Source organism: Talpa europaea, assembly GCF_964194135.1.
Source record: "Talpa europaea genome assembly, chromosome: 9".
In the NCBI taxonomy this organism is placed as follows: Eukaryota; Metazoa; Chordata; class Mammalia; order Eulipotyphla; family Talpidae; genus Talpa; species Talpa europaea.
In genome coordinates this window covers 93371884-93385367 of record NC_140076.1, presented here as the reverse complement: position 1 = coordinate 93385367, position 13484 = coordinate 93371884, and the positions used below count along the sequence as shown (strand labels likewise).

The 13484-nt window shown below is 40.1% G+C and overlaps 1 pseudogene across 1 annotated transcript; it reads right to left on the bottom strand.

The window, feature by feature from the left end:
* Positions 1–12637: 12637 nt before the first annotated feature.
* On the bottom strand, positions 12638–13113 carry LOC311177074 (large ribosomal subunit protein uL23-like; annotated as a pseudogene). The gene has a single exon. The product of its transcript is annotated as a large ribosomal subunit protein uL23-like (transcript).
* Between the last annotated feature and the right edge of the window lie 371 nt (positions 13114–13484).

Sequence of the window (13484 nt, the reverse complement as noted above, 5' to 3'; positions counted from 1 at the left end):
GCTAGTTAAATAAGTACATAAAGATAAACAGTTCGTGGAAGGTTATGCAGCTGAATTTTTAATCAGAAAGCACACGAGACTATTGCAGCACCATCTCCTGGCAGTCAGAGCCTGTTGGATTTGTCGCTTTTCCCACTTGAAGACAAGGCTGTGAGCTTTCATCATATGTCTGTATCTTTCCTTCTCTGAAACCTTGTTAGAACTGCCAATTCAGGTCCCACTTTTCCCTGCCTTAATATTGCTTCAGAAGTAGTTAAAATGCTAAATTCAATCACCCCTGGGCTCACCTGATATTCTTCGGGAACAGTTTTCCTCTTGGAATGACATTTGGCTGGGCTTCCTGGACACCTCTTGTTTGCTTAGAAAGAAGAAGGATTTAACCCCAAGTGAAGGTTCATGGAGTAGGAAAGGAAGCTGGACACTGGGGCATTATGGATTATGTGGGGAGTGCTGAAAATTTGTCACAAATAGCAGTTTCTATGCTTGTCTTATGATCTCTCTAAGGGAAAAAGATCATGACTATAGCAGTGTATTTATTTTCTACTGATTTTTAGACTTAAATATTGCATAATATAAAAGTTGTATGAGACCTTAAAAATCTTTTAGTCCAACTACTTTTTCTATGTCTGAATCACTGTTTTGATAATATTTTTGCCATCTAGTTGACTATTCCATGTTGGTGTATCTGTAGGGATGGGGGAACTCACTACAGTACCCACTCACTTAATTATCAGCCAATTGTCACTTTTAGAAATAGTCATATAGGGGGGCGGAGCAACATGGCGGCGAGGAGACGCTGCGAGTAAGATCTCCCATTAAAAAAAGTTAATAGGGAGGAAAAGCGGCAGGTCCCAGTGAGAACTGGGACACGGAAGATAAACGGACGACTCCAGCAAACTGCCCGAAGAAGAAAGTTGCCATAAAAGAGGACGAGAAGGGAGGGAAGCGCAGAACCCTGCTCCCCTCCCCCGCCCACAGAGGTGGCACTCTCCGACCGGCAGAGAGGAGGGAAACAACAAACCAAAACGGCCAACAAGAAAAACGGACGCAGCAAGTGGGACTGTGAGTGGAAAGGAACTATTGCAGCCACCACACCCCGTGAACGGGAGAGGCGAACCCTGCAGGATCCGCCGCGGAGGTGAGCTCCAGGCGCCATTAAAGAGAGCCACGCCCCCCAGGAGGAGACCAGCACCAGCACACAGCCCCGGCCGCCCGGTAAGGTTGCCTGCGGAAAGCGGCGCGGATCCGGACCGGATCGCAGCTGCCCAGGTCCCCGCGCCTGCGACCTAGGCTTGTGGGGAGACGGCGGAGGCCCTCCCTGAGTGAGCAGGAACAAGGCGCCCAGGCAGGGGAGCGGGATTCAAAAGGCGCCATTCCCGCGCCACTGATCTGGGCTACAGCCTGCGTCCTGGAACTGAGGGCTTTGGAACTGAGACCCGGGGCACGAAATTAGGGGGAGACTGCGGAGGCCCTCCCTGAGTGAGCAGGAACAAGGCGCCCAGGCAAGGGAGCTGGATTCAAAAGGCGCCATTCCCGCGCCACTGATCTGGGCTACAGCCCGCGTCCTGGAACTGAGGGCTTTGGAACTGAGACCCGGGGCACGAAATTAGGGGGAGACTGCAGAGGCCCTCCCTGAGTGAGCAGGAACAAGGCGCCCAGGCAGGGGAGCGGGATTCAAAAGGCGCCATTCCCGCCCCACTGATCTGGGCTACAGCCCGCGTCCTGGAACTGAGGGCTTTGGAACAGAGACCCGGGGCACGAAATTAGGGGCGTGGGTTCCCCACGACGGTGGGGCACAAGGCAGACACAGCACCCCAAAGCCGTTGAGGTGTACCCTACCATCCCCGCTCTGCTCCCTGTCCCACGGGGTGGAAAATCAGCTCCCCAAGGGCTCTAGGAGAGATCTCTGGCACCACCTAGCGACTTGAAGCCAGCAGAGGCTCCTGAAGGAGCTAGTGGCCAGCTGGGGAGTTTGCCCACACCGGGCCCCTTCCGAACAAGTAGTCTGAGCCCACAGGGAGAGCGAGCACACACAGCCGGGGCAGACCAGGTGCGCAGAAGAGTGTGCCTGAGACCAGACACGCAGGGAGTGTGTCCCACATCACCATTTTAGAACAGGGACATTTCTTCAGTAAAGACTACCTGCAGAAGGCTTCCTCAGGAGCCAGAGGTGAGCGGGGGAAGTTCGCCCACGCCAGACCCCCTCTGGCCTGCAGTCCAAGCCCAGAGGGGAGCAGGAACCCACCGCCGGGGCAGACCAGGCGCACAGGGGAGTGTGTCCCTACATCGGCATTTTAGAACAGGGACCTTTCTCCAGTAAAGACTGCTTGAAACTGACAGATGACTCCTGGAAGAACCAGAGGGGAACAGAGAAGCCCACCCAAGATGCCGGCCAGTCCCAACTACACAGTGTCCCAACGCATACGGCAAATTAGAAAACAGACAGTAGGGAAGAGAAGAACCACACGCAACCTAGCAACTCTCCAGAGAAAAAGCACACCACAAAAAGAAAGCCAGCCCCCAGATTGCAAAGACAATAACTTGGAAGAATTTCTGAGCCTTCCAGAAAGAGAATTTAAAATTGCCGTGATTAAAAAACTAACAGAAGTCATAAAGGAAAACAATGATAAGGGAAAAATAATCAACGATCAGAAGAATGCAATTGAGTCCCTAGAGAGGGAAAACAATGGTCAGAAGAAAGAAATTGAGTCCCTAAAGAGGGAAGTAAAAGAAATGCAGGAGATCAAAGAATTAATGGAAGAACTAAAGAATTCTGGGAAAAGCAATGAAAGCAGAATAGATGAAATGGAAGAACGAATAAGTAATCTTGAAGACATAGAAATAAAAAGAACCAAAACAGAAAAGGAAAGAGAAGTACGAAGGAAAAAGAACGAAGAAAGACTTCGGGAACTATCTGACTCCATGAGGAAAGGAAATATAAGAGTTATAGGAATACCAGAAGGAGAGGAGAGAGATGTAGGAACAGAGAAAATATTCAAAGAGATAATTGAAGAGAACTTCCCAAATGTGAAGAAGGAGCTGAAAATTGATATACAAGAAGCAAGAAGAACACCAAACTTCCACGACGAAAGGAAAAATACAGCAAGACACATAATAGTAAAGCTCCCAAGAATCCAGGACAAGGAAAAAATAATGAAGCTGGCAAGAGGGAAGAAACAGATAACATTCAAAGGAAAACCAATCAGGCTGACATCAGACTTCTCCGAAGAAACACTACGGGCAAGGAGAGAGTGGAGGGACATAGTCAACAGACTCCAAGAAAACAGATGCCAACCAAGAATACTCTATCCCGCAAAGCTCTCCTTCCTCTTTGAAGAAAGAATATGGACCTTTCCAGACAAACAGAAACTCCGGAATTTCATTGCAACTAAACCCCCACTCCAAAAAATACTACAAGGAATCCTAAAGCCAGAACCTCAGAGGGACGAATAACAATGAAAGAAGGCCAAAAAAAAAAGTTATTAAAAGAATAAATAAATAAAATCAAAGGAAAGACAAACACAATGGCAAATACAGATGTTAACATATCAATAATAACTCTGAATGTAAATGGACTAAACTCTTCAATAAAAAGACACAGAGTTGCAGCCTGGATTAAGAAACAAAACCCAACCTTTTGCTGTCTCCAGGAAACACATTTAGCTACAAAAGATAAAAATAGGCTCAAAGTTAAAGGATGGAAAACAATCCTACAAGCAAATGGACCAAAAAAGAAAGCAGGAACAGCTATACTTATATCAGATAAAACAGATTTCAAACTCAAAAAGATAAAAAGAGACCCCAAGGGTCACTACATTATGATCAAGGGGACAATACTTCAAGAAGAAATAACACTCATTAACATATACTCACCAAACGAAGGAGCACCAAAATATATCAGACAACTGTTGTCCTCTCTGAAAACAGACATCAGAGAAAACACATACGTAGTGGGAGACTTCAACACACCACTATCAACAATGGATAGATCAACAAGACAAAAAATAAGTAAAGAAACTAAAGCTCTAAATAAGGACCTAGAGCAATTGGGCTTAACAGACATCTATAGAACACTAAACCCCAAAAAAACGGAGTACACATTTTTCTCAAGCGCACACGGATCATTCTCCAGGATCGATCACATACTGGGGCACAAGACAAACATCAACAGATACACCAAGATTGAAATCATATCAACCATCTTTTCTGACCATGAAGGCATCAAACTAGAAATAAACCATAAAAAGAAGGCAAGGAACTTTCCTACCTCATGGAGATTAAAAACCACACTACTGGAAGACCATTGGACTAATGAGGAGATCAAAGAAGAAATTAAAAAATTTTTTGAATTGAACGACAAGGAGGACACCAATATCCTAAATGTATGGGATGCAGCAAAAGCAGTAATAAGAGGAAAATATATAGCAATAGAAGCTCACATCAAGAAACAAGAAAGAACGCAAAGAAACAACCTAATCTCGAAGCTCAAAGATCTAGAAAAAGAACAACAAAAAAACCCCAAAACCAGTAGAAGAAAAGAAATAATAAAAACCAAAGCAGAAATAAATGAAATTGAAACTAAAAAAACAATCCAAAAGATCAATGAAACCAAGAGCTGGTTCTTTGAAAAAATCAATAAAATAGACAAACCCCTAGCCAGGCTCACAAAGGAAAAAAGGGAGAAAGCACAAATAAACAGGATCATCAATGAAAGAGGAGAAATCACAACGGACACAGCAGAAATCAAAAGAATAATCAGTAACTACTATGAACAGTTATATGGAAACAAGTTCAACAATCTAGAGGAGATGGACAAATTCCTACAACTCTACAATCACCCAAAGCTAGATAAAGAAGAAATAGAACACCTAAACAGACCAATTACAATTAGCGAAATTGAAATGGTAATCAAAAACCTCCCCAAAAACAAAAGCCCAGGACCTGATGGATTTACAAATGAATTCTACCAAACATTCAGAGACGAATTAGTGCCTATCCTTCACAAACTCTTCCAAAAAATTGAGAAGGAAGGGACAATACCAAACACGTTTTATGAAGCCAACATTACACTAATACCAAAACCGAACAAGGACAACACAAAAAAGGAAAACTACAGGCCAATCTCCCTAATGAACACTGATGCAAAAATCCTCAATAAAATTTTAGCTATCAGAATCCAACAATGTATCCATAAGATAATTCACCACGACCAAGTTGGATTCATTCCAGGGCCACAAGGATGGTTTAACATCCGAAAATCAATCAACGTTATCCAACACATCAACAAAAAGAAATATAAAAACCATATGATAATATCAATAGATGCTGAGAAAGCTTTCGACAAAGTGCAACACCCATTCATGATAAAAGCCCTTGAAATTCTTGGGATACAAGGAACATACCTCAACATCATAAAGGCCATCTATGACAAGCCAACAGCCAGTATCATTCTCAATGGTGAAAAGCTGAAAGCAATTCCATTAAGATCTGGAACAAGACAAGGATGTCCACTCTCACCATTGCTTTTCAATATAATACTGGAAGTCCTAGCCAGGGCAATAAGACAAGAGAAAGACATCCAAGGAATCCAAATAGGAAAAGAAGAAGTCAAACTATCACTATTTGCAGACGATATGATATTATATATAGAGAACCCCAAAAACTCCACAGAAAAGCTAATTCAACTCATCAATCAGTTCAGTAAAGTGGCAGGATACAAAATCAACACGCAAAAGTCAGTAGCCTTCCTATACACAAACAATAAATCTGAAGAAGAAGAAATCAAAAAGACCATCCCTTTTGTTATTGAAACAAAAAAAATCAAATATTTGGGAATAAATCTAACAAAAGAGGTAAAGGACCTATACAAAGAAAACTATAAAACACTGTTAAAAGAAATAGAAGAAGACACAAAGAAATGGAGAGACATCCCCTGCTCATGGATTGGAAGAATAAACATTATTAAAATGGCCATCCTTCCAAAAGCAATATACAGATTCAATGCTATTCCAATCAAAATTTCAATGTCATTCTTCAAAGAAATAGAACAATTATTGATGAAATTCATATGGAATCACAAAAAACCCCGAATAGCCAAAGCTCTCCTGAAAAAAAAAGAAGGGAATGGAGGCATCAGACTCCCAGACTTCAAACTATACTACAAAGCCATAATCATCAAAACTGCATGGTATTGGAACAAGAACAGACATACAGACCAATGGAATCGAATAGAAAATCCAGAAATAAACCCACAGATTTACGGTCAACTAATCTTTGACAAAGGAGCAAAGAATATGCATTGGAGCAAAGAAAGTTTGTTCAATAAATGGTGCTGGGAAAACTGGGTCGCTACATGCAAAAGAATGAAGCTTGACCACCACCTCACACCATACACAAAAATCAACTCAAAATGGATTAAAGAACTATACATAAGACCTGAAACCATAAAATATATAGAAGGAAATATAGGCGAAACACTACGTGATTTGCACATCAAAGACATCTTTACAGACACATCACCCAAAGCAGTGATAGTGAAGGCAAAGATAAACAGCTGGGACTACATCAAATTAAAGAGCTTCTGCACAGCAAAAGAGACAATAACAAAAACAAAGAGAAACCCCACCAACTGGGAGAACATTTTTGCACCCAACACTAATGATAAAGGACTGATCACAAAAATCTGCAAAGAGCTGATGAGACTCAACAACAACAAAGAAAATAATCCAGTCAAAAAATGGGCAGAAGAGCTTAAAAGAAACTTCTCTGAAGAGGAAATGCAAATGGCCAACAGGCATATGAAAAAATGTTCAACATCACTTGTCATCAGGGAAATGCAAATCAAAACTACCATGAGATACCATCTTATACCAGTGAGAATGGCACATATTAAAAAAACTAGCAACAACAAATGTTGGCGAGGGTGTGGAGAAAAAGGAACTCTTCTGCACTGTTGGTGGGAGTGCAAACTGGTCCAACCACTGTGGAAAGCTGTGTGGAGATTTCTGGACCTACTAAACATAGAGCTTCCATATGATCCAGCAATTCCACTCCTAGGTATTTACCCAAAGGACACAGAAACATCAATTCCAAAGAACACCTGCACCCCTATGTTTATAGCAGCACTGTTTACAATAGCTAAGCTTTGGAAACAACCCAAATGCCCAAAAATAGATGACTGGATCAAGAAGATGTGGTACATATATACCATGGAATATTACTCAGCATTCAAAAAAGATAAACACATGCAATTTGCAGCAACATGGATGGCGCTGGAAGGGATCATGCTCAGCGAAATAAGCCAAAAAGAAAAAGAAAAATACCGGATGGTCTCACTCATAGCAGGAATCTAGAAAACTTAAATAAGGGACCAGGAAAATGAATAACTATAAGATAGTGAAAATCAAAATCAACAAAAAACTATGAACCAGAGACACTTTTAGGGGGGCGGGAGGGGAGGGATTGGGGTCAGAATGGGGGGGCTGCAATTGTATGGGGAATATAACAATAAAATTTATTTAAAAAAAAAAAAAAAAGAAATAGTCATATAGTGATTTCTCCTGGGATTTCTTGCATGGACTTTCAGCTTTCCAGATCTATTCAGGTATAACTTATAAATGATAAGATTTCATAATCATAAGTGTTAGAGCTTGATCATTTTAGTAAATACTATATGTAGCCATCATCACAATCCATTTTTTATAAAGTTATTATGTTTTGTATTGTTTTTTTTTTAAAGATTTATTTATTTATTTATACAAGAACCAGGGTACAGTCAGAAGCACAGGAGGGTGAGAGAATTCACCAGAGCAAGGAACAGAACAGACAGACTGACGAAATACACTGCTGAGGGGAGCAGCGGGTGTGGCAGGAGAGGTCTGCGTGCCATGTGGGACCCTCGCCAGTGGCCGGGGATCGAACCAGCACTGCAGAGGCTGCAGGCAGCTTCACAGCCCAGCGCTCAGCCACTGCACCACCAGGGGAGGCCCACAATCCATTTTTTAAGCAACTCCATCACTTCCCCCAAATTTCTTCATGCCCATTTGAAGACGCCTGCTGATTTGCTTTCTTTCTCCATTGTTTTACTGTTACTTAACATTTTTGTGTAAAGAAAATCATACAATACGTAGTCATTTATGTCATTTTGAAGTTTTTGAGGTTCATCTATTACATTTATCAGTAGTTTGTTCCTTTTCATTGCTGAGTAGTATTCCATTCCACAGATATACCACTTTTTATTTATCCACTCATCAACTGATGAACATTTGATTTGTTTCTAGTGTTTGATGATATGAATGTTCTTGCAGAAGACTGTGTACACATACATTATGATTTCTCTTTGGTGGGTGACTAGGAATGGAATCACATGGGTCATATTATAGGTTTATATGTAACCTAACTTAAACTACAAACAGTACCATTTTATATTTCTAGCAGCAATGCATGAAGGCTCTAGTTTCTTCAGATCCTTGGTAGCATTGGATATTATCATACTTTTTGCTACAGTCATTCTAGTGTTTGTGTAAATTCATTGTAGCTTTAATTTCCTTTTGCTTAATGATTGATGATATTGAATATCTTTTCATGTGCTTATTTGCCATCTGTCTATCTCCATTCGTGAAATGTCTATTTAAATCTTTTGCCTATTTTAAAATTGTTTTTTTGCCTTGTTATTGAATTTTAGAGTTCTTTATATATTGTGGATTAAAGTCTTTTATCAGCTGTAGCAATTGCAGATATTATCTGCCGTCTGTAGCTTAATATCTCAGTCTATTAACAGTATATTATAGAAAGCAAACATTTTTAGTTTTGATGAGGTATACTTTCTTTTTTCTTTTTTTTTAAAAAGATTTATTTATTTATTTATTTATACAAGCACGGGGTACAGTCAGAAGCGCGGGAGGGTGAGAGAATTCACCAGAGCCAGAGCGGGGAGCAAAACAGGCAGACTGACGAAGTACACTGCTGAGGGGAGAGCAGGCTGCACAAGAGGTCTGTGCGCCATGGTGGCCAGGGATTGAACCAGCGCTGCAGAGGCTGCGGGCAGCTTCGCAACCCAGCGCTCAACTGCTGCACAACAGGAGAGGCCCCACTTTATTTATTTATTTATTTTTTTAAAGATTTATCTTTATTTATTTATACAAACACTGGGTACAGTCAGAAGTGCGGGAGGGTGAGAGAATTCACCAGAGCCAGAGCGGGGAGCAGAGCAGGCAGAAGGACTGAAGTACACTGCTGAGGGGAGCAGCAGGTGGCAGGAGAGGTCTGCGCGCCATGTGGGACCCTCCTCCGGTGGCCAGGGAGCAGCCGGGTATCGAATCGGTGCTGCAGAAGCTGCGGGCAGCTTCGCAACCCAGCGCTCAACCGCTGCGCCACCGGGGAGGCCCTTTATTTTTTTCTTATACAGATTTTTCTTGTCATGTTATATTCATGAAAACTTTGCCTTTCCTTGGCCTCCCTCGTGGCGCAGGGATTAAAATCTCAGTGCTATCAAGCTATCACCAACCACTGAGGCATGAGTTCAATCCCCAGCTAGGGAGCTACCCACATGATGCTGCCCTCAGCAGTGTGTTTCAGTCTATTCTGTTCCCCTCTCTGTCTCTGGTGAATCCGCTTCCCCTCCCCGCCCACCCGCACCTCTGGCTTGTACCCCAGTTCTTGTATGCATAAATAAATAAAAATAAATATTAAAAAAACTTGCCTTGCCTACCTCATGGTTGCAAAGACGTGCTTCTATATTTTCTTTAAGAAGTCTTAGTAGTGGGTGGGGTGCGGAAACATATATCTGAACAGGTGTGATCCTGTACTGCTGAACCACATGCATTGCTATAAATCAATGCTACCTGAATTTAACAAAAAAAGTTATAGTTTTACTCATATATGAGGTCTATAATTTATTTTAAATTAATTTTTGTGTATGGTGTAAGGTAGGTCTATGTTCTCTCCTCTGTGAGGAGGTCTACCTCCTCCTTCAAAATGATAAACATTCTTTTTTTTATTGCATGTGGATATACAGTTGCTCCTGCACTATTACAGAAAAGTCTATCCTTTCCCCTTTGAATTACTTTGACACCTATTTCTGAACTCCATTCCCTTCTATTGATCTAGATTTCTATTCTAGGGCCAATACCTCACTGTCTTGACTGCTATAAGTTTATAACAATTTTGAAATCAGGTAGTGTATATACCCTAACTTTGTCTTCAAAATGTTTTATTTGTGTGGGTCTCCCCTGTGGCTCAGCGGTTGAGTGCTGAGTTGCGAAGCTGCCCGCAGTCTCTGCAGCTCGGTTCAGTCCCCGGCTGCTCCCCGGCCACTGGAGGAGGGTCCCACATGGCGCGCAGACCTCTCCTGCCACCCGCTGCTCCCCTCAGCAGTGTACTTCGGTCCTTCTGCCTGCTCTGCTCCCCGCTCTGGCTCTGGTCAATTCTCTCACCCTCCCGCGCTTCTGACTGTACCCAGTGCTTGTATAATTAAAAAAAAAATAAATCTTTAAAAAAAAAATCCCATGCAAGCATAATTAAAAAAAAATGTTTTATTTGTGTGTGTGTTTTATTTCCACCTGAATTAACCTTGACCATTTCTAAAAAATTCTTGCTAGAATATTGATGGAGAACTATTGAATTATAGGTCAATTTGGGGAGAATTGTCATCTCTAGTAATATTAATTCTTACAATCTACACAAATGGTATGTCTCTTTAGATCTTTTAAAAAAATTAGCAACATTTTGTATTGCAGTCTTCAGAAAATTTCTAAAATTTTAAAAAAAGATTTAAAGAGACATGCCATTAGGACAAATTGGATGATCATGCTTCTTAAATATTTTATTTATTTTCTATTAATTACTGAGGTAGGAGTAATAAGCTTTCCAACTGTAATTAATTCCCTGTTTCTTCTTTTAATGTGATAGTTTTTCTTCATGTATTTGGGGGCCTCATTGTTAAATGCATATGTAATGTAATTATTATATCTTTCTGATATAGGATATGTCCATCATTATGAAATATCTCTTCTTTCTTGGTAAGATATTTTGTTTTAAGTCAACATATTTATTGACACTGATACGGTCATTCCAGCTTCTAATGACTATGTCTTGAGTAGAGTATCTTTCTCCTTCCTTTTGCTTTTTACCTAAGATATGTGAGATTATAAAAGGTATTTCTTGTGGGGTATAGTTGAATCTTGTTTTTTCTATCCAGCCTGACAATGTCTGCTTTTTGATTGACATGTTTCTTACAGTCACCTTAATTATAGTTATTGATGTTAATACTGAATGAACTCATAAAATATAATATTTTTTCTATAATATAACTTCATTTTCTATCCCCCCATTTTTCTGCTTTTATTGTGACATATATTACATCTTTATGTTTAAACACAATAAATTCAGTGCTATCTCACTCATAGTTACCATTTTTGATCTTCAGTTCTTTCTTGCAATTTCATTTATTACCTGTTGATATTTCTTTTCAGAGTGAATGACTTCCTTTAGTATTTCTAAGAGAGTAGTTGTGCTTTCAATGACATTTCTCATTTTTTGTTTATCTAGGAATTTTTTAAATTTCTCTGTCTCTGTCATTTTGAAGGGCAGTTCATTGGATATAGAATTCTTGGTTGAATTTTTTTCCCTTCAGAACTTTAAACATGTCATTATAATGTCTCCTGGACTCCATTGTTTCTGATGTGAAAAATCAGAAAAATATTTTTATGGTGTTATTGAGTTGTAAAAGGCAAATGAAAAGTTGTTTTTCTTTTACTGCATTCAAGATTTTCTCTGTCTTTGGTTTTCAGTAGTTTTAGTATGACGTGTTTAACAATTTCCTCTTTGGAAACTGTTAATTTTCTTCAGTATATATTAACGTTTCCCCTCAAATCTGGGAAGTTTTCAGCTATTATTTTTCAAATGCTTTTCTGCTTTTTTCTCTCTAAGACTCCCATTATACATATATTGATAATTTTCATGTAATTTCATCAATTGCTGACTTATTTTTCCTCAATCTTTTGAACAGAAAAGTCATATTCTTTGGATTAGATTGTTTCTATTGATCACTCTTTGCATTTAATGATTCTTTATTCTGGCATCTCAGATATGGTACTGAGTTTATTTAATAAATTTTTCATTGTATTTTTAAATGCTAGAACTTTATTTGGTTCTCTTTAGAATGTCTACTTTTGGGCCTCCCTGGGGGCACAAGGGGTTAAGCACCGCACTATGAAGCAATCCACAGGTTCTGCATCATGAGTTTGATCCCCTGACGGCCAGAGAGCAACCCACATGGCGAGCAGACCTCTCCTGACTTGCCCACTGCTCCCCTCAGCAGTGTATTTCAGTCATTCTGCCTGTTCTGTTCCCCACTCTGTCTCTGGTGAATCCTCCACCTTCCCTGCATCTCTGGCCTGTACCCTAGCTCTTGTATGCATAAATAAATAAATCTTTTTAAAAAAATAGAATGTCTACTTTCCACCAAAATTTTTGAGTCATTGTTATTCTATTTTACTTTAGTTGTTTGAACACAGGTTCTTTAAATTTATGAATGCATTTATAATAGTTGAAATCTGTCAAAATTTAAGATTTTAATTTTGCTATTTCTTTTTTTATGGTAAAAAATTATATTTGGAATTAGCTAGGTACAATCAGTTTAGATGATCCCAATTTTGTTGGCATCATCCAAAACGTCATAGTCAGGAGCCAGTCGAACATATGCCTTCTTCTGTCTATCAGGTCTGATCCGGGTATTGACCTTGGCCACATCAATGTCACAGAGATTTTTCGCAGTCTGTTTGTTCTGGTGCTTGGTTGGCCTTGACTCCACAATGAACACAAGTGTATTGTTGTCTTCTATTTTCTTCATGGCTGACTCAGTGGCAAGAGGGAACTGGATGATGGCATAGTGCTCAATCTTGTTTCTCCTGGGAACACTCTTCTGTGGATATTTGAGTTGCCTTTGGAGTCACAATGTCTTGGGGCTCTGAAAGGTGGGTGAAATGTGGATCTTCTTTTTCTTGTGACTGTGGATGTCTTTCAGTACTGCTTTCTTGGTCTTCAAAGCCTTTGCCTTGACCTTGGCTTTGGAAGGGGCAGAGCTTCCTTGTTTGTTTTCAGCCCCATCTTCATGAAAAGGACTCTTCTTGCCATTTGTTAATGTAAACTACAGCTATTCCATCATCTTCTCCTAAACATAACTCAAAAGGTCATTTTCATGCAGCTATTATGGAAAACAGTATAGCGAGTCCTCAAAGAATTTAAAATGGTAATTCCAAACAATCCAGTTATACCACTTCTGGGTGTTTATCTGAAAAATATGAAAACACTAACTCAAAGATATATATGTACCTTTATGTTCATCACAGAATTATTTACAATAGCCAAGAGTTTGAAGCAACCAAAGTACCCACTGACAGATGGTTGGGTAAAGAAGATATGGTATGCATACGTAATGAAATACTATTCAGCTCTTAAAAAATGAAATCCTTACATTTGCAATA